The sequence below is a fragment of the Sebastes umbrosus genome, chromosome 15 (genome assembly GCF_015220745.1).
Source record: "Sebastes umbrosus isolate fSebUmb1 chromosome 15, fSebUmb1.pri, whole genome shotgun sequence".
Classification (NCBI taxonomy): domain Eukaryota; kingdom Metazoa; phylum Chordata; class Actinopteri; order Perciformes; family Sebastidae; genus Sebastes; species Sebastes umbrosus.
In genome coordinates, this window is record NC_051283.1 from 27,812,611 (window position 1) to 27,835,556 (window position 22,946).

The 22,946-nt window shown below is 37.3% G+C and overlaps 2 protein-coding genes across 2 annotated transcripts in view; one reads left to right on the forward strand and one right to left on the reverse strand.

Moving 5' to 3' along the window:
• Positions 1 to 6,978, reverse strand: part of LOC119503852 (cortexin-2-like) — a 25,208-nt gene extending 18,230 nt beyond the window's left edge. Inside the window, exon 1 of the mRNA XM_037795875.1 lies at positions 6,501 to 6,978. The gene's annotated coding sequence lies outside the window, so the exon portion shown is untranslated. The remainder of the gene's footprint in view (positions 1 to 6,500) is intronic.
• The window catches only part of LOC119503753 (zinc finger and SCAN domain-containing protein 2-like), a 681,462-nt gene that overhangs the window by 316,054 nt on the left and 342,462 nt on the right, over positions 1 to 22,946 (forward strand).

Here is a 22,946-nt window from a genome sequence, read left to right on the forward strand (position 1 = left end):
GTAACTAATTACATTTACTGTATTGTATTCAAGTACAAATTTGAGGTAATTGTACTTTACTGGAGTATTTCTTTCCTCATGCTATTTATCTGGCAGCTTTAGTTAATTAACAAATTAAGATTTTTGCTCAATAAAACAGTAAAATCCTGGTCTTATATGCCTGAGTAATAATAATCTACTGATAGAATATATAATAGTCATAGTTTTAATACTTTAACTATATTTTTACTGATTATGCTGACATACTTTTACAGACTGTGTTTTTTGTCTGTCACCATCTTGGTTTTTGTCTGTTGCCATTTTGGCTTTTGGCCGTCACCATCTGGGGTTTTTGGCCTTTGCCATCTTGGTATTTGACTGTAGCCATCTTAGCTTCACTTCTCAGACCCGGAGGTTGCTGCCTGGGCGTTCCTGAGATAATCGCATTCACGAGAATGGGACGGACGGACGGACGGACGGACGGACAACCCGAAATCATAACGCCTCCACCTACATCTGTTGCATAAAAACTGCAGTAATGTTCCTTTGAATGCCGAACATGTAAAGTACATGCACACGTGATACTACTGGACATTCTACTGACATATAAAAGGTTCACAGCACATTTACACATGCTGCTCTGAAGAACACACACAAACACACACACACACACACACACACACACACACGAGTCATCTGTCAACCAGATTGTAGCCCAGCGCCGCTCATCCACCGTCATGCAGAGAGGGTGGAGCTGTTTAATGAAATGATGCTCCATCATCATCATCATCAGGTTACATAACTATTGACCGCCATTACCCCCTTGTTACTGTCAGACATAATTCATTGTGTGTCTGTATCTGTGTGTGCGTTGGCGTCCAGACGGCGCCCGCTGACTCACATCAGTCCGACAGCAGCGCTGATCAATTACAGCCAGAGATCAGAAGAGACGACCACGGATCAATAACCATTACTGCATATGTGTGTGTGTGTGTGTGTGTGTCGTCTCCACTGAAATACACTCTTACTTTGTTTAAAGTTTAATAGTGTGTCTTTAAAAATACTTATATATTATGTTTGTATTTCTTAGCAGAAGAAGAGAAGAAGAAAGGTCACTTCCTGTTCCATCTGAGGGAAATTAAAAATAAGATTAGATCTGCAGAGTTTATTTTTAGAAGGTTTAAAGTGTTTTCAGAAGAGAAGAAAAGAAAAATGACAAACTGACTACAGAGGAAGACAGGAGCTAGTGGGAGTATAGATACAGTATATACTGTATCCGTGAGTTTTATTTCTCCTAATTAAACTATTAAACATTTATTTGCAGCATCATCAATAGTTCAGAAGAAGCCCTCTCTGTGCAGAACAACTTTAAATTCTGCGTCAACACTTTATGATGCTTCTTTAATTTAACACAAAGGAGCCAGACGCATAAAACTCTGTAGATTTAAACTGTGTGTACGCACAAACACAGAAAGACTTATAAAGCTGCTTGATTCTGTTTTATAAATCTAAATAATTGTCATTAAATCATCTTTAGCCATCCATGGTCAGCTCCATCGGGGCCGTTTGAATGCAGAGAACATAAATGTCATTATCTGGGTGCTCTACAGTTGTAGCGTCGGCCCATTTGACCACGGAGATGAGAGCGACGGCCGGCTTGACTGCATGTTACCGCGATACGATAACGTTTCCTGTCCGTGACAGAGTTAGCATGCAGCTTTAGCCGTGATGTCTAGCTCTGCTTTACTGTTAATGTGTGAAACCCAAAGTGTTTCCATCCTTTACTGGATGTGTAGTGTTTACCACGCTGGATTTAACATGTGAGGGTGCAGGTCGTATCCATGCAGACCCTCCGACGTTTTATACTTTCTCGTTTCAACTCGCTGCGGTTTGTTTTTGTTGACGGATACGGAACGGATATGACGTCAAACGGATAAAAAGAACGGAGCTGACGGGAGAGCTAGCGACGACCTTGGAGAAGTTAGAGGAAGTATACAGGTGTGACTACGTCTGGTTTTCAAAATAAGGTGTTAACAAAGGGAACTGTATATACAAAGTATATATATGGAAATAAGATAGATTGGAGCAAATCCAATTCACCGCTGACTGCCATGTCTGTACAGTTCAAACGTTGCTTCTGAAACGTTTGCAGTGAACATTCGATGAAGTGAACAATCAGCTCAAACACACCTGAAGCGTTTCCCCCTCGTGTGGTTTAGTGTTTTCAGTTTAAATGTAAATCAGCTTCATTACGTGTGATTGAACATTGTGTCCTGACAGCGAACACGTCGATTGGAAACGAACCCCGCCGACAACAACACACCCACTGTACGTGTTACTAACGAGGGGAAGTGATTGTTGCCACGGCGATGCCTGACAGCTCGTCAATAAGTCATCTCAGCAGGTACGACTGCTGGACGCTGATGGTGGAGAGACTCTCACTGACCACAGTGGAGAGAGGACAGGATATGAAAATGGACTTTTTAACATGTTTTTCTGCTTTCTGCATCTTGATTTAAGAACGTGTTTTAACAACCACTGAATAAGAAACAGCAGCTGAGGTGTTGGAGCTGTGAGGTCCAGCTGGGGCTTACAGACAGGAGCCCGACTCCTCTGATAATAGTGGACAAAAAGCCCATCATGTTGGTTTCTGTACAAACAAGGCTGCGGTGTGTGTGACGTCTACTTCCTCTATATTTGTTTGCATTTTAGTCAAATTATTTCCATTTAAAGTATGCCGAATTATCTAGGACCAAAGGAAGTGAACTGGGATCGGGCCTTATACTCAGTGGAGGGCCAGGTTAGGACCAAAGGAAGTGAACTGGGATCAGGCTTTAACTGGTTGTTGTTCCTCTCTGATGTGTTGTGTGTTTCTAATGAATCTGTGTTATTTCAGCTGATGTTGTTGAACCTGTTTCTCTCTCTCCACACTTCATCTCCCTTTATTTCACCGCTGTAATTACTTTCTGTGTCTAATCTCGCTGTTGATGAAATCTGTCCGACTGATAGGAGGAAGTGTTTCACTGTTGTCGCCTCTCCTCTCCTCATCCCTCCATCCCTCTCTCTCTCTTCCTTTCACACTTCTGTCTTATTTTTGGGTTGATTATAATTATCTGGTTTTGGAATGTTTTTTCTTTTCTCTTTTGGCTCCTGAGCTGATTCAATCTGTCGTCCAGTCTGCTGCTTCTTTATCGCCTCCATTCAAATGTTGCTCAAAGTTTTGGATGATTTTCTGAAGTTTCAGTGTAAATAAAATAGGATTCAGTACATGTTTCCATTTGAACTATCTTTATGTGAATGATCATACCTTAAATCAGGTCTGGTAGTATCAGGGTCTGAAATCAATTTTTCTATTATAGTATTTACTATATTTAAATATTATAGTATTTATCATAGTTTAATATTATAGTATTTATTATAGATTATTATTAAAGTATTTATTATAGATTATTATTAAAGTATTTATTATAGTTTATTATTATAGTATTTATTAGATTTTAATATGATAGTATATATTATAGTTTTTTATTATGGTATTTATTATAGTTGATTATTATAGTGTTTATTACAGTTTAATGTTATAGTATTTTATATTTTATTATTATAATATTTATTATAGTTTATTATTATTGTATCTATTGCAGTTTAATGGTAAATTATTTATTATAGTTTTTTATTATGGTATTTATTATAGTTTATTATTATAGTTTATTGTTATAGTATTTATTATAGTTTATTATTATAGTATTTACTATAGTTTATTATTATAGTATTGATTATAGTTTATTATTATAGTAGTTACTATAGTTTATTATTATAGTATTTATTATAGTTTATTATTATAGTATTTATTATAGTTTATTGTTATAGTATTGATTATAGTTTATTGTTATAGTATTTATTATAGTTTACTATTATAGTATTTATTATAGTTTATTGTTATAGTATTGATTATAGTTTATTATTATGGTATTTATTATAGTTTATTATTATAGTACTGATTATAGTTTATCATTATAGTATTTATTATAGTTTATCATTATAGTATTTATTATAGTTTATTATTATAGTATTTATTATAGTTTATTGTTATAGTATTGATTATAGTTTATTGTTATAGTATTGATTATAGTTTATTATTATTGTATTTATTATAATTTATTATTATAGTATTTATTATAGTTTATCATTATAGCACTTATTATAGTTTATTATTATAGTATTTATTATAGTTTATTATTATAGTATTGATTATAGTTTATTATTATGGTATTTATTATAGTTATTTCCATATGTCTCTCGACCTGTCTCTGTCTGTCTATGGACAACAATACTGCGTCTTATCACTGTGTTCAGATCAGTCGATCAGAAATCTAAATATAAATGAAGTAAAAACAGGTCCGTGTGGATATAAATACAGTGACAGCTCCTCTTTCTTCTGTCAGAGTCTCAGGCTTCGTACTGAGCCCGTGCAGTCCGCCCCGCGGCTGTTTTTGGATGAAACATGTCGACAGATTTAGCGTCACAGCGGCTCTCCTCCTGTTTACAGTCGCCTTGTTTTAACACTTTCACCTCTGAGGGTGTAAAGAAAAATGTGTTTCTATAAATGTGTGACATGAGGAGAAGTTTCTCCTTCCTTCCTTTGTCAATCAGATTTGGGATTTTGGATCTGATCAGTTAAATATCTGGATCAGCTTATAAAACCTGAACTAAGACACAAAGTTGGGTAATGTCGGCCTGCTGACTCATCTCCTTTACCTCTCTGTATTTGCTGGAATAATTCCAACTTTTTTGTGAATATTCTTATTCAGAAGAAGAAGATGGATATCAATCAGGACGTGGTTAGCTTAGCTTAGCATAAAGACTGGAAGCACAGGGAAACAGCTAGCCTGTAGATCTGAACCACATTCATCTCAATCCATCCAATAGAAGTCGAGATAGTTCAGTCTGAACCAAAGTGGTGAACAAACTGACTGACATTATCATCCATAAAGCTGCAAGCATTTCTGAAAATACCCTCACCAACACCTCTAAATCTCACTAATCAACACCGTGTATCTCGTTTAACTTGCAGCAGGAAAAGTGACGTCATGGAGTCTCATGACAAGCGTCATTAGCAAATAGTTGAAGCACATAACTCGCCATAAAAAACACAAAATGTCACTTTTACATTTCTGTTTGTGTACAGATTAAAAATAAACTCATTTTGAGTCTCTCTGTGGTCGTTTTGTATCTCTTTGTGGTCATTTTGTATCTCTCTGTGGTCATTTTGTATCTCTCTGTGGTTGTTTTGAGTCTCTTTGTTGCCATTTTGAGTCTCTTTTAGGTCGTTTTGAGTCTCTTTGTGGTCATTTGTATCTCTTTGTATTCGTTTTGTATCTCCTTTTGGTCGTTTTGTATCACTATATTCGTTTTGTATCTCTTTGTATTCGTTTTGTATCTCTTTGTATTCATTTTGTATCTCTTCATATTCGTTTTGTATCTCTTTGTATTCATTTTATATCTCGGTATTAATTTTGTATCTCTTTGTATTCGTTTTGTATATCTGTCGTCGTTTTGTATCTCTTTGTATTCGTTTTGTATGTCTTGGTATTCTTTTGTATCTATTTGTGTTCATTTTGTATCTCTTCGTACTCGTTTTGTATCTTTTTGTATTTTTTTGTATCTATTCATATTGGTTTTGTATCTCTTTGTATTAATTTTGTATCTCTTTGTGGTCATTTTGTATCTCTCTGTATTTGTTTTGTATCTTCTTGTATTTGTTTTGTATCTCTTTGTAGTGGTTTTGTATCTTTGTGGTCAATTTGTATGTCATTGTATTCAATTTGTATCTCTTTGTGGTCGTTTCGTATCTTTGTACTCGTTCTGTGTCTCTTTGTATTTGTTTTCTATCTCTTTGTATTCGTTTTGTATCTCTTTGTATTTTTTTTTGTATTTCTTTGTATTCGTTTTGCATCTCTTTGTGGTCATTTTGTATCATTTTGTGGTCATTTTGTGGTCGTTTTGTATCTTTTTTTGGTCATTTTGTATTTCTTTGTGGTTGTTTTGCATCTTTTCAGATTTTTATCTTTGGATCTTTGGGGCTCCTGACCTCTGAACCACCGCTCTGCATGATGGTCCAAATGCTTTTCAGATCATCAAACTTGATCTCTGCATTTATTGTTTTGTTATAATGACACTAAATCTAAAACATATTGATTATCAGTCTTTAAAAACCCAACATCAGTTATAGCACATAAACTGCAACTCATGATGAATATCAAACAGCTCTCTACAACATTTCTCAGGGTTATAAAGACAGCTTTTTGTGCAGAGAGTAAACAACATGAAAGCATCACATTTTCTTGCGTGGTTACCGGCCCGAGACGCCATCACACGCCCATCACACATACAGAGGTCTACGACACCGCTCACCTCCCTGCACCACCCTGAACCCTCGCAGTCTGGACCCACAGGACTCCTCACAGACATGATCAAGGTAGAATAGACAAACTGAAATTAAAAGGGAAGTTGGGACTCACCCTGCAGCGGTCACCCGGCGGCGGTCTCGACGGCGACGGCGGGGTCACCGCCTGCACTCCAAGACAGCCGAGCACTGAAGCAACACTTTCCTGGGAGAACAAGTTGTCACCATCCTCTCATCCTCTCGCTTCCTCTCCAGAGGTTGGAAGCAGAAACAGGAGAATCTGGCAGTCTGATTGGATGTTTTTTTTTTTTTATTTCATTGTTTTTTATTTTGGCGAGAGAGAAAAAGAGTCTTCTTCTTCTTATGCTGCTCAGCTCGCGCCGCGCCTTACCTCTCCTCTCTGCCTTCGACAACAACTGTGAGGAGGATGCTGGCTGGTGCTGGCTGTGTCTCGTCGCCCGTGGCAACCAGTTGCTATAGCGATGGACCCGAGCTCATTGGGAGACTGAGGTGATGATGGAGACATGGGGAGACCTATGAAGGGACGGAGAGGAGTTTGTTTACATGGAAGTTTACTAAAGAATGGATCAGCTGGAGTGTGTGATTATGTTGACATGCTTCTCATGTCTTTTCTTTAAACATCTTTAAGTTGTTTCACTCGTGTCATGTTTTTAAATCGCTCTGAGATAGGTTACTGAACATGGAACCTTTGTAATACAGTAGAACGGTATAATAAAATGGTTAATATTACAATATTTATGGACGGCTGTGAGACAACAAGATCCTGGGTACAGACATGTAGAGCCATCACCCCTCCAGAGAAAGACACCTGACTGAAAATCACTCTTTGTGGTTGCTTTACATCACAAGCCAACCACAGTGGATGGCAAGCAACCGCTTTGTTCAAGTTTTTTGAATTGTTTGCAATGGGAGCGTCGTGTTTTTACTAGGGCTGGAACGATACACCTACCTCTCGATACGATACTATCACAAGAGCAGAACATTGCAGTTGGTTGTTCAATCTGTTCAGTCTGCAACCTCACCGCTAGATACCGCCAGATCCTACACACTAGACCTTTAAGAGTGAAGTTGAAATATTGAGAATAAAGCATAAATCCAACCATTATCAATGGGTCAGGGTCATGGGGGGGGGATCCCAGCTGACATTGGGAGTAAACCCACGTTAACCTGCATGTCTTTGGACTGTGGGAGGAAACCGGAGAACCCGGAGTAAACCCACATTGACTTGCATGTATTTGGTCTGTGGGAGGAAACTGGAGAACCCGGAGTAAACTCACATTGACTTGCATGTCTTTGGACTGTGGGAGGAAACCGGAGAAACCGGAGTAAACCCACGTTAACCTGCATGTCTTTGGACTCTGGGAGGAAACTGGAGAACCCGGAGAAAACCCACGCTAACACAGTGAGAACATGCAAACTCAACACAGAAGGGCCCCAAGCCGGATTTGAACCTGCAACCCTCTAGCTGTGAGGTGACAGTGCTAACCACTGCACCGCTGAGTCAACATAAATTGCAGCTTGTGTGTTCATGGTGATGAAGGATCATGTGACCCAGTGAGGCTCATTGATGTGGTTTTAACAGCACAGTGGAAGAAGAGATATCAGGATACTTGTTAGTAGATAATTCACTGCTGCTTTGAGTCTTCAGACTTTTACTTTAACACAACAAACATGTTTGACAGGATCCTTAATCTGATCTGTGGTATTTGGGCCATTTAACAGTTTAAAGATGAACTAATTAGCACCATCTGCTGGACAAACTCTGTCATGAATGACCTCAAACACATGTTACAGGTGCTCATCAGATATGTCAGATATATCTGTGGTAAGATCATATATACATTACTCTGTATCCTCCATTAGGACTTGGAACAACAACGTGAATTGTTTTCTAAAATGAAAGAGGAGACATGTGACTGTAATCACTGCAAACCTAAAATTATGTGTGAGTGTCACAGCTGCAGTGACAGACAGCTGTGTTATTACAGGATGTTAATGTTAATGCATGCAGTCAGTCGCGTGTGATGGAGGCGTCATCACAGCAGCTGCAACCAGAGACCACACAGTAATTATCACCTCCTCCGGTGTCTCTGGTGGTGTCAGCTACAGGTATGCAGATAACACAGAGTGAGTGCTTCGATGCTCCTGAATATAGTTTGATTCACACAGAACATGTTCGATGAAGTGGATGTTAACACGGAGAGATAAATGCAGCCAAACGCACTGAAATTTCTTAAAGAAAGAAGGAAAGTTTAACGGCAGTTGTTTTGCGTCCTTTTGTTAACGTTTTGCATCTCTCTGTTGATGTTTTGCATCTCTTTTTGTGGTCATTTTGAGTCTGTTTGTGGACGTTTTGCATCTCTTTGTTGATGTTTGCATCTCTTTGTGGACGTTTTGCGTCCTTCTGTGGACATTTTGCATCCCTTTGTTGATGTTTTGAATCTCTTTGTGGCAATTTTGAGTCTCTTTGTTGATGTTTTGCATCTCTTCGTGGACGTTTTGCATCTCTGTTGATGTTTTGCATCTCTTTGTGGACGTTTTGCGTCCTTCTGTGGACATTTTGCATCCCTTTGTTGATGTTTTGAATCTCTTTGTGGCAATTTTGAGTCTCTTTGTGGACGTTTTGTGTCTCTTTGTGGACGTTTTGCATCTCTTCGTGGACGTTTTGCATCTCTGTTGATGTTTTGCATCTCTTTGTGGACGTTTTGCATCTCTTTATTGATGTAGACACAACTCACAGCTGTATAAGTAGCTACATCATCTCTGTATGCTCAGGTAATACAACTAGCTTTACGGCGTCTTCACTAATTCTCTACAGGCTGACATATCTAACTCTGCTATCTTAGCTAGCTGCCTGTCTGTTAGCATTAGCACTGTTTACTAGTCAGAAATACTGATTTAAAACACTTTTTTTCTTTTTATTATTATTTCAAAATGACAGTATACATAGTAACAGCAGGAAACATTAAAAACATTTACATACAGAAGAAGCGAAAACATAAACAAAGAGCTGCTCCAAACATAAAAGTACAACAGAAATGAAACAAAACCAACATAAAATAAAAAAAAAACACAATAAATAAATAAAAATAAATAAATAATAATAAAAAAGACCAGTAGTATGACAATAATTTCACTTAAAAACATTAAAGATATTGCATACATTCATTGTTTTCATTGCTTTTTTGTTTGTGAGGAAGAAATTGTTGACAGATAAAGATCCGTTTCTTTCATAAATACAAAGAAATTAGGCTTTTTTTTGGTAAATTTACACTTGTGAATGTGGAACTTCGCGAGAATTAAAATTAAATTAATAAGAAAAAATGCATTACTGTCTTTGTCACTGTAATTATAGCAACCAAATATAATATTCTCATAAAGAAATAATCTCACCTTTGTGTCGCTTGTAGAAGTTTGTTGTTGAGGTGTGGAGCGGGCTCACTGCTGCCCCGTGTGGCCGCTGGAGGGAGAAACAGCCGCTACCGGTGCGGCTCTTTACAGCTGGGTGCAGCCCGCCCTCCGGCCTCAGGGGGTGGTAGTGAGGCGGTCTGGTGCGTCATGATGAGGCGAAGAAGACGCCGAACTACATAACTGATATAGAGAAGCGACACAAACCTGAGATTTAAAGGGACTGTTTGTAACTTCTTACACGTATAAATCAATCCTGGTCGGTGTCCCATGCGTGCTCGCGTGTGGCTACGCTGTTCAGACTCCGACTCCAACACAAACTACACGGAAGCACCAAAACCTCACAGTTGTATCTAGTGAAGCCCGTCTGTTAAACAGTGTTGGCCGCGGTTGGAGGACGCGGGGGAGACCGTAGCTTTGGTCTCCAGGGCCAGAGTCTCTGCTCCTCTGCCTGCCTTCACTCACAGCTCGCTCCACCTCACGTGCATGCGCACACTACACACTGCAGAAAAGTTAGTATAGCTCTGAGAATATCTAGTGAATGTACAGTGGATGTTTGTGCAGAAATAACTGCTGCAGCTCCTCCAGACCAACAGAGGTTTCCCGTGTCTTGTGAAGTGACGGGGCTCCGCAGAGAGAAACGTTATCGTCTCCGACCAAAACTCCGGTGTCTCCCCTGTTCCCTCCGGCCGCGGTCAGGAGGCTGAAGCGGGAAAAGCCAACACTAGGATCAGCATTGATTCATGGAGAGACCTTCGTCTGGTCAGCTAACATTACTGCCAAGCAGCTGAAATATAGAGTGATATTGTGGTTTTAGCTGACGTGTGTTGCCTCACTGTGTTGAGCGATGCTCGTTCTTGTCTATGTAGAGCGAGCAAGCGCGAGCCCGAAGCTGACTTTCGTTGACTTAACGGCCACAGGTGTCGCTGTTAACAAGCATTTCTTATTCTTACAAACAGTCCCTTTTAGCTTTATTAGAAGTGTTTTCAAACTGTATTTCTTAGCTTTTACAAGAGGATAAACTTCCCTGAGTCTCTTGGGGGACCAACCCGAGCGGTATTAACCCCTAACCCCTAACCCTTTCTGTAAATCCGCTTAGAAATCATAGAAATAGACGCTCCTTAAAGCTGCAGAACTTGCCTGAGAATCATTATGTTTTTAAGTTTTCCTCAGTACCACAGTGATCAAGTGATAGTTGTCTGTACATCCATGAGTGCACTGCAAACAGGAGATTCTAGTTGATAATTCGGCATTCATTTAATGGAGATAATTTGACCGAAATGTAAAATATAGGCAGAAAAAAAACTTTATTTACAAAGTGGAACCCACAATTGTTTTTCCATTCCAACAAGAGTAACAATGCATTGAGTTCTCGAGGTAGCACACAAATAAATAACACATCAATAAAGAAATATAGTAAAAAAGAAAAAAAATTAAGTTGCTGAGTTGTATTGGCTCTATATACACAAGTAATAAATAAATACAGGAATAAAAATGTACAAAGGAATAAAGTAATGTGCAGTTTAAACATCTGTAATTCTATATATACATACAAAGTTGAAATGTAAAAACATAATGTAAAGCTGTATAGACATATAAGTCGCTGTAAATGTAAGTATTGTAGTGCACCCCCGAGCCTCTAAATTTTAGGAACTGTATGTCAACAATGTGGCCCCGCAGTGCCAGACTTCTGCTTTAAACTCAACACACTCATAACTTCTCTTTCTGTGTCTCACGTTTCAGACATAAAACCTGTAAAGAAAAGCAGAAAGTTTAATTAGTTCTTCAGTAGTTTGTTTTTCTGTCTGCAGTTTCATTTTCCATAAAAAAAACAGTTCATATTCTTTTTTTTTTATCTCACTGTAACATTAATTTATTTTTCTTAAATGTATTTATTTATTTGGGGCCTATTGGTTTATTAGATTCACCTCCTCACTTGTTTTTTATTTTTATTAACTTAGTTTTTGATGATCAATAACAACATCTTTAAAGGACATACCAACAGGTCTGCAACATGAGGAGCAGTTTTTACTGAAGTCCAGCAGATGGCAGCGTTGGTTCATTATGTGATTCCTGATGTGTGATCATGAACATGTTTTATTAAAGTGAAGCTGTAGATGTTAAAACTGTCTATATTACAGTGACACCACCGGGAGACGCTGTGGACCTTCCACTGTTACTGCACACAGGAAGCAGAGAGGAAGCAGTGATGACAGTTTACAGGAACACTGAGTAAACACTGAGCAGGTTTCAGGCTCAGGGTTGTTGCTCAGAGGCACGTCGGCAGAAGAAATGAACCTGTAACACATGAGCTGATTATTAAATCCTTAACTCAGTGACAGGATCTGATAGGACAGGATCTAATAATAACAATAATAATAATAATTATTATTATTATTAATATTATTGTTATTATTAATACTACTACTACTACTACTAATAATAATAATAAAAATAGTAATAATATACAATATGTTTGCATTAATACAGTAATATAATAAAGTATAGTAATGGAACAATATAGTATATAATATATGAACATATAGTATAGCATTATATCTATTATTATTATTATTATTATTATTTTAATAATAATAATAATAATAATAGTAATAATGTACAATATATTTGTATTAATACAGTAATATAATAAAGTATAGTATTGGAACAACATAGTATATAATATATGAACATCTAGAATAGCATTATATTTGTTATTATTGTTATTGATACGTGACTTTAAAATGTTTAACAAAACAAAAAGAAAAACAAAAACAGAACATTTTGACAATTAAAAATACATGTGAAAAGAGAAGGAAAGTAAAACAATAAAATAAAACAAATAAAAGTAAAAATAAACAACAAAAACGAATTAAGCTTAAGTGACTGTAAAGTTAAACGGTGTTTTACTGTATTATTACATATTTAACACACTTGTCAGGAATTGAAAGTAAAAATTAAGGTTTAAATGTAAATCCAGAGGAGCTGCAGCAGTTTGTTTTCTTTATTAATTCACAGTTAAACAGTTTGTGTTGTCTTCCTCTCTTGATCTTCCTCTCTGGTGATTATTTCTTTTTCTGTGTTGATAAATAAATATGTAAATATGTAAATATATATACTGACCTTGTGTTTCCTGTCTGGAGGATTCAGTAAGTGTCTGTTTGTAATGTTCTCTCTTTGTTCTTTCCTCTGTTGTTTCTGCGTTTCTGGGAGCTCGATGTCTCTTTTAGTTTTAGTGAAAATATAAAGTGAACGTACACATTAACAAGCTGCATGTTACTGCAGGGACAGGAAGAGGCTCACAGCTGCATTACAGATGTGAACAAGCAGAAAACACTGGAGACGAGATTGTTCGTTAGTCATGAATAAATACTGAGCCGCAGTCTCAGACCAAAGAATGGAATTTTTTTTTGCAGTCAGAAATGGTAAAAAGGAATGAGTAAAGTAAGGAATACAGAAATAAATAAGTTTGGAGAAATTCAAAAAAATATAAATAGATATAAAAATGATTATAAAATAAATAAAAAATAAATACAAAAATAATTATATAAATAAAAACCATGCATAAATAAATAAATACTAACATTTAAAATAAATATATAATAAATAACAACTAAGAAATGCAAAAAAATGCAAAAAATGCAAAAATGAATAATTCCTGTAAAAATAGTACAAATAAATACATGAATAAATAAAAGGGACAATAAAGAGAAGAGTAAATAATTAAGTTTGGGGAAATAAATAAGGGGTGAAATGCAAACGGAAAATCATGCAGAAATAAATACATAAATAAATGCTTAAACATGAATAAATACATACATTTAAAAATAATATCAAATAAATACAAATAAATAAATACAAAAAATACAAAAATGATTTAAAAATAATGAATAAATTAATAATTAATTTAAAAGATAATGAAATAAATGCATAAATAAATAAAATGGAAAATTAAATAAATAAGGGGTGAAATGCAAATGGAAAATCATGCAGCTAAAATAAATAAATGCATAAATACATAAATAAATACATTAATATAAAAATAAATAAAAATAAAATGAAAACAACCATGACAATAATTTAAAAAATAAAATTTAACGTAAGAATAAAAAAAAATGCAAAAATTAAAAACGTAAGTTACATAAATAAAGATAATACATAATAAATAATATAAATAATAAAAGGGAAAATCAAACAGAAGATTAAATAAATAAGGGAATTAATACAAAGATAAATAAATAAATGAAGAAGCAAATAAAACAAAAATATAAATTTATGTCATATTAATTAATGGATACATTTATTTTTTAGTTTATTTTTACTTCAGTTAATGACATAGACATTTATTTTTATTCATTTGTTTTTTATTTTGGCAGGTTCAGTCCTCCATACTCCAAGATGGCGCCTTATTCACTCCTATAAAAGCAGCATACGACAAAAAAAAAGGATATTTAATACTGAATTTACCAAAAGACCCAAATAATTAAAAACAGTCATAAATCACATCAAGTTTGGTTTAAATTAGGTAAAGAGCTAAAGTTTAAAATGGAGTTTTGTGATGTTGTGTCTGTGTTTACTGCTGCTGATGAACACACAGTGGGTGTTTTCAGTTTATTGTCAGCAGCTCATTATAATTATTATTATTATCACCGATGATAGCGAGTTAGAAAAAAGCCTCTTTTATTTCAACGAAAATGTCACCAATTATCCAATTATTCAGGTGGATGTTTGTGTGTTTCTCAGCAGCTCTGTGGAGACGAGGTGACATTCAGCGACAAAACGCTGCAGTTTGAACACTTTAGTGAGTAATTACAGGATCAGGAGAAGAGAGACCGACTGACGACAACATGGAGGTTTATGTGTTTCATATATATAACCAAAGAGTTTGTTATAGACACCTGGAAACAGGGTTTATTGATAATGCAGGTGGATTTATTACTGATGTGGTGAGACGTCTACGTTACAGTGATACCTAGTAAAATACACACATGAAAAACTGCATCAGTCAACATGATTAGTTATCAAGTAGTTTGAAGTATTTCGACCTGCGAGGAAAAATATGAGGTTGATATAAACTAAATAACTGCAGCTTTTACAGGAAATATTAAAACCATAAATTGGAGGCGCTGTGAATTTATTGTCTTTAATATGAACCGGAGTGGATGAAGAAGATCTCGTATAATAACCACGGCAGACTGTCTTTAGATTTATTATATGTCGGTGGATTTAATCAGTTTAGTTAGAAAAGATGAAGCGAACATGAAAACTGACAGAAAGGTTTGAGTTTGTGCAGCCGGAAGAAGAACAAAACTTTATTTTCATTACTTCGATTTGAAACATGTAACAAGTTTATTAGTTTCTCCACTGAGGAGGTTATGTTTTGTTTTTGCAGTCAGAAATGCATAAAGAAATATAAAAATAAATGTAAAAACCCCCAAAAAAACCCAGAAATAAATAAGGGGTGAAATGCAAAGGGAAAATCGTGCATAAAAAAATATTAAATAAATACAACTAAAATCATGCATAAATAAATGCATAAATGCACAAAACAATTACTTACATTTAATAAAAAAAACTAAAAAAAATGGAAAAATTAATAATTAATTTAAAAGATAATAAAAATAAATAAATAAATAAATAAAAGGGAAAATTAAACAGAAGAGTAAATAAATAAGTTTGGGGAAATAAATAAAGGGGGGAAATACAAACCAAAAATCAAGCAGTATAATTTATAATAAATCAATAAATCAATAAATCAATAAATAAATAAATAAATAAATAAATAAATAAATTAATAAATTAATAAAATTATGTATCATTATAGTTATGTTGTTGTTTGGTTTGTTTGACTGTTTTCAGCAGGATTACAGAAAAACTATGAGCCTGATTTTCATGTAATTTGGTGTAAGTGTGTAGCATTGTCAAAGGAAGAACACATTTCATTTTGGAGTGGATCCGAGTCACGGGGAGGACGCACGCATTATGTTTCACTTATGAAAACGGCCTTGGTGGAGGTATGCGCGCTCCGACTGCCCTTCTTGCTTTATATGTTATTACATTTTTTATCTGTTCAAAATTTACCTTAAAGGGAGATTTGTCAAGTATTTACTTATCAACATCAAGTTATCTCGAGACGCTTGAAAGTATACCCTCAATGTTTTATATTTTATGTGTTTATTTCTTCCTCTTTAAACTGAGCTCAGGCTCTCTACAGCGTTTCTCTTCTGTTTATTTAATCTGCTTGTTTCAGTGTTTTCTTCATGAAAACACCAGAAACATTCGTTCACTGTGACCTGCTGAGTTTAAACTGCTGCAGCTTCATTATTCTGACTGTCTGCGTGCTGCTGCTGCAGCTTTAATGAACTCTGAGTGTAATAAAGCTGTTTCTCTTTGGGGAGCCGACTGATATCAACAGTAAATAATCTCATCGTCCCCACAACAATAACACAGAGTCCTGTTATATATTAGTATTGTTATTATTATTATATTACACTGAGCCTCAACTGGGACGCTTCATGTTTGTTTATGTGGTTATAAAACAGTCTTATTGTTGTGGCCTCAGATATTACATCAGAAAATATACAATATATACTGAAAAAGGAAGTTAAATAATCAAAGAAACTATAGATTCTAACTCAGAGTCATGGTCGGGGCCATAGATTCTAACTTACTGATATTTCAGACAGAGTCATGGTCGGGGCCATAAAGTCTAACTTACTGATATTTCAGAGCCATGGTCGGGGCCATAAAGTCTAACTTACTGATATTTCAGACAGAGTCATGGTCGGGGCCATAAAGTCTAACTTACTGATATTTCAGAGCCATGGTCGGGGCCATAAAGTCTAACTTACGGATATTTCAGAGCCATGGTCTGGGCCATAGATTCTAACTTACTGATATTTCAGAGTCATGGTCGGGACCATAGATTCTAACTTACTGATATTTCAGAGCTGTGGTCGGGGCCATAAAGTCTAACTTACTGATATTTCAGAGCCGTGGTCGGGGCCATAGATTCTAACTTACTGATATTTGAGAGCCATGGTCGGGGCCATAAAGTCTAACTTACTGATATTTCAGAGCTGTGGTCGGGGCCATAAAGTCTAACTTACGGATATTTCAGAGCCGTGGTCGGGGCCATAGACTCTAACTTACTGATATTTCAGAGCCGTGGTCGGGGCCATAGACTCTAACTTACTGATATTTCAGAGCCATGGTCAGGGCCATAGATTCAAACTTACTGATATTTCAGAGTCATGGTCGGGGCCATAGATTTTAGCTTACCCTGGCTCAGCCTGGCTCTGTTCAATGGTATCAAAATCAATAAATAACATGTTTTATCTTGTTTGTTTATAAAACTGACAATTTTAAAGGAGGATTTTTTTTCAGCTTCCTAATACTCAAAGTTGATAAGACACTTTTAGAGCTAAATACTTAGTGAATGTAGGATTCTTACAGTCAGGATGGACACAAACATTATTTTAGGAGTTTCTCTAACCGTTACCCTCGGGGGTGTTTTGTGAATACTCCGATATTTAGATTCAGGTAGAGACTCTTCAGCAGCAGTCTGTGAAATCTGTGAAGTGAAATTCAGACAGTTTGAGTTTTAAATCTCCTCGGTGAGCGAAGAACTCCTCACATCCAGACAATAATTTTAATCTGACTTCTGATGAGCATGAAATATAAAATTGTGGCAGCTGCCAATTCTCTGGTGCTTGCTGTTGTTTCCTTTTCCCTGGTGTTTTTTTGGTTGAGTTGCTGAGTGATTAGAGGGTTATTCAGTTCACCTGTTGCGCAGGGTGTGGGGACTGGCTCTTAAATGATAGTTGAGAGCAGCTTGGTGCATTCCCCTCTTGGCCAATCAGGGTGTAACGACGCCCTTTCTGTAGGGCTTAAAAGAGGAGGGAAACTGCACACCCAGTGTCATTCTGATCTCTCCTTCACTCAATGCAACATGTGTTATCAGCCAAACCAGAAACTCTGGTCTGTTTTGGGCCCTTTTTGGGATTCTGTGATCTTTGTGTTTTGTTTGTTGAGAGTGTTGACTCTCCTAGTTGGGGAAACAAGTTAAGTGCCAACCAATTGGGTTACCTGCACTGGGACGTTTAGGTACTATTTGTGCAACGATCTGACTTGCCTTACAATAGCCTAACGCCTGCAGGCTGTATTTTTGTATTCTATTCATTTGTTGATTTTCAATGAAACCCTTTATACCCATTTCTTTTAGTGTATTTTATTTGGGAAAACTTTAAAGGAGGGTAAAAGGAAAAGCAAAACCAATATTTCAGTTTCCTTAATTGTTTGTTATTATAGAGGCATTTGTTCATTATTGAAGAGGTATTTGTTCATTATTATTATTAAGAAGGCATTTTATTTTATATTATTATGTGGATGGGAACTGTTTTTCAGTCTTCTGACTGAACAACTAAAGTCTGGGGAACTCAGTACCGCCACAAAATGATTTTCATCATTTGATATATAAAAAAGGTTCTGCAGTGAATTATAAAAACGAAAACATCTCTGTCACGTTACCCTCACCGTACGGAATGAAATGACCGTCTCTGACCTCCGTCTGTCTGCTCAAACATCACTCACTCAGGGAGGTAAATTAAATTCACCCTCCTCTTCTTCTGTTATCTCGTCTCTCTCTCTCCCTTTGTCATTAAGCTGATTGGCTCCGCTGCTCTCCGATGGAAACGACACTCAGACTAACGAGACCTCTGAAGGGAACCAGCTGACCCTCTGGTGGCCATGTTGGACGTCCTCACCTCCGTGTTTCCTGTCTGCTAACAGCTTGAAGAGCGAATTAAAAATAAATGTTTTATTTCACCTGAAAGTTAAAGTCAATCTGTGTGTCACATCTGAAATGATTCAACAATAAACTTTTCTAGATGTTTGAAGCTTTTAACCAAAGAGACGAAACTCTGGTGTTTTTTTGACAACAGCTTTGAAAACGCTCATTATATTTATAATGTTTTATTGTTCAACACAGGCCATTTTTGTAGAGACATTAAAATTATGACACTAGAATAGAAATAATTTAGTTTTACTTTTGTACGGCTCTTTGTAGGCAGACGTTTTACTGGCGTCCGGGAGTCGCCTTCAGTCCAAAATGGCGGAAGCGTAGCTCTGCTGCTGGGCGCTGATGTTGAAATGGAACAAACTATTGACTTTCACTTCTTATCAATATACATTCTTTGGTTTGGCTTCACCATATCTCTGACTGGCTTGCAAAAGCAGCAGAGGCTCATGGGTATTGTAGTATTTAGGCCTGTTGAATACTTTTCGTACAAAAACACTAAATTCAATAATACCTACAGTACAATTTTAATTGTTAAAGATAAAACGCTGCACACTAAAAAATAAGTCTTAACTTTGCATCTTTATTTTTTCCCACTTTATATAAAATGATTTGGCCCTGAAATCTGTCAAAAGACCAAATGACAAAAACATCTTTGTCAAATATTTATGTTTAAACTGCATTTATGTAGCAATTAATGATAAACAAACAAGTCAATAACTTAGATATGTTGGTTTCTGTGTGTGTGTGTGTGTGTGTGCTGATTGAGTCATGAAATGAGACACGGTGTTGATTGGTGTTGATTGTTCGGAGTCACAAGATGGTCTCTGAGCAATCTCTTTAACCAACACACACACAGATCTCATGTTATTATCAGCAGCAACTTGCTTTGATGTAAATTGAACTGCTCGTATACGTTAACCTGGTAAATGTTACATATGAAATATTCTGCAGGGAAATACACTTTCTGTATTTACAGAGAAAAGAAGATCAATAAACAAGCAGCGAAGACAGCAGATAAATAAACTGTTGTTTGTCACGAAATACTTCCAGTGATCAACGTTGTAAATCTCTTAAACTGTAGAACGACGTAACGATGACTCAAAGTTACTATTATAACTACTTCACAAAGCCTGTTCGCACAAAAAGGTGTATAAATGCTAAGATAATCCGCAAGGCGTTTAGCGTGCAATAAGTACGCCATGTATCCTGTACTGACTGCGACGTAAGTAAGAGTTAAGAGTTAAGAGTTAGTGACGTAGAATAAAAAGCGAGACAGACCACTTATGGTGGGCGGGTCCAACAAACACAGGACTTTTAACCAGGAGACCCGTGTTCGAGACCGTTGTTGACCGGCGTTTTGTTTTGTTATGTTTGTGACAAACTGTCGCATGTTTCTTAGTGACACATGTTTTTTTATTGACGTTTGCGTGTGACGTGTTTTCTGTATTTGTGTTACGTTGTTTCCGTACGCGTTTTACTTATTTTAAGCCCAACCATGACATTTTCCCTTACCCTAACTGCCATGCAAACTGCGGATGTTTGCATGGTGTACAAATGAGGCGAAAACGCTGAAATGTGTCCTCACGACATGCGGAATGTCCGTATAATGTCGTGGTATTTATATGCCTTCCCGTGAGACGAGAGACCGGTACTATGAAGTGAGTTCAACATACCCAGGGTATCGTTATCTGGCTTCACCAACACGAACAAACGAGATCACGCTAAACGGTCCTACGACGCTGGTTATCAACTCGTTAAGTCAACCCAGGGTTTCTCTATCTGGCTATGAGCGCGTTCACACAAAGGGGCGGGGTTTGCAGGACAAGTCTACTGTCAGCAGAGCGGCACATCTTACAAACTATAATATTAGAAAAATACCAAGAAGTTAGACACTTAATCCAGACTAAAAGTAACATAGTTGAAGCACCCAAATGCAGGTAGGACAGCTGGTGAAAGAAGAAAACTCCCGATGTGTGAATGTGTCAATTAACAGATCCGGAGCAGGCTATGTGTTCAGCATCAGTTACCATGGTGATCTACCTGGTAAGAAGTGAACCCCCTGAGTTAACCCTGAAGTTACCTCGCTAACCCCAAATCCTGCTTCCTGGTACAGACCTCAGGTTGGATAATCAGTCAATGATTATTACACATCTTCAAGTGTGATTATAACCAGAGGTATTCAGATCCTTTACTGCGATAAAAGTACTAATACCACACTGTAGAAGTACTCTGTTACGTATGTACGTCCTACGTTTTCAATGTTGCTTCAGTAAAAGTACGTCAGTATAATCCGTAGTTAAAGTATTAAACTGTGACTGTTGTACTATTATATATTCTATCATTAGATTATGCCGTACTTGTATAAACTGTTGAGGAGTTTAATTAATAACTAAACATCAGATTTTATAAACTCTTCATGTGTTTTTTGTGCAGAAATCCAGCAGCTTTCTAACTGAAACTCAAAACAGCAGCGAGTTCCTGCTTTTATCAGACAGTGTTGCTGCAGAATAATAAGAAATGATACTCTGTTGGACAGAAATCTAAGATACAGGTAAAATACCTCACCATGAAAATGAGACCGAGTAAAAGAAAAATAATAAATCCTTTTCCTTTACAACCGCTCAAACCTCCAACATGTCCGCCGGAGCGCCGATAGCTGGATCTGCTCCTCACCTGCCTCTGAAGATTTATCTCCAGGACGCCTTCGCCATAAAAGATCTGCATTAATATTTCATCTGTATTAAATCTGGAAGCAGAGTGTGAATAGAAACCCCCCCCACCCTCCGTTGAACAGATAAGAGGAGGAATACGAGGCCTTCTGTTCGGATGTCCCAGTTTTTCCCTCGTTCCCGTTCACTTCCTGTCGAGTGGTTTTGAAGCTGCGAGGAGGAGGCGACGCTCTCCGCTGCCATTGAGAGCAGTTATTTGAAATGAGGATTTCAGAGGCTTTTGTCGAGGCGAGCGGAGCGATGGAGTCGCGGCCCGCCGGTGGATTACGCTCCGGAGGAAGCTTCTTAATCACCAGTAATCCCTCCATTCTTCTTCCACGTTTTGCTGCCGCTGTTTGAAAAACTCCAGTTCCTGAAGCCAACTTCAGGGTTTCCCAGTATTTAACTGTGACTCTAGTTACAGAAGAAGAGATTAACAAACACATCCTGTGCTCTTGTTTTATGGGTTTTATTTGACATAATTAGAAATAAAGATGATAAACAGATCAAATTGTCATGCTGGTTTCAGTTCATTTTAATGAAACTTGCAGAAAGATGGGCCATGTTTAGTCGACTTTATTTCTTTTAGACAAGGCTGAATTACCAACTGCTCTGGGAGCCCCAAATCAAGTCAACTTTATTCTACCACCCAATATCAGAAATCACAAATTTGCCTGCGTATAGTACACGGTCACGAGGCAGGGAGCAGAACATGCAGGATGGACGCATGTGTTGTACGCCCACAGATATGACTCGTTGATGACGCGTGAACCCAGCCTCCTTTCTATAGGCTTCGGGTCCTCGATCTTCGCTTGAACTGGAAGTCGTTCTGGTGCGTCATGTTGAAGACCGCCCCAAAGCTCTTATTTCTGCACGGAGGAATGAGGAGCGAAGAGCGAGGGTTGAGCGGATCGAGGATCGAGGATCGAGGATCGAGTAGCGAGGATAGAAGACGCGAGGAGCGAGGAGTGAGGATTGAGGATTGAGAGGAGCGAGGAGCAAAGACGCGAGGAGCGAGGAGCGAGGATAGAAGACGCGAGGCAAGATCGAGGAGCGAGAAGCGAGGAGCAAGGATCGAGGAGCGAGGAGTGAGGAGCGAGGCGCGAGGAGCGAGGAGAGGGGATTGAGAGGAGCGAAGATTGAGGATCGAGAAGCGAGGAGCAAAGAGGTGAAGACGCGAGGATCAAGGATCGAGGATCGAGTAGCGAGGAGTGAGGATTGAGAGGAGCGAGGAGCGAAGATGCGAAGACGCGAAGACGTGAGTAGCGAGGAGCGAGGAGTGAGGATTGAGAGGAGCGAGGAGCGAAGACGCGAGGAGCGAGGATGGCGCGACCCCTCTGAAGGACGACCACGACGGTATCAATCTGGATAACTAACTTTCCAACAAGATAGAGAAGAAGAAGATTTCCCAAACCGTTCCTTGAACACATTCTTCCTTTGACTTCATATAGTTCTCCAACAATTCCACATTTATTAGGTGTTTATTGGTCTGATTGAGACCTTAAATACCAGCGTTTATCTGAGAATTTAATGATTTCATGTCATTGAGAAGAGGGACAGGTTGAAAAACATTCATTAAGAAGCATATATTTATATTATTGTGATGTGTTTGTAGCCCAGGTGA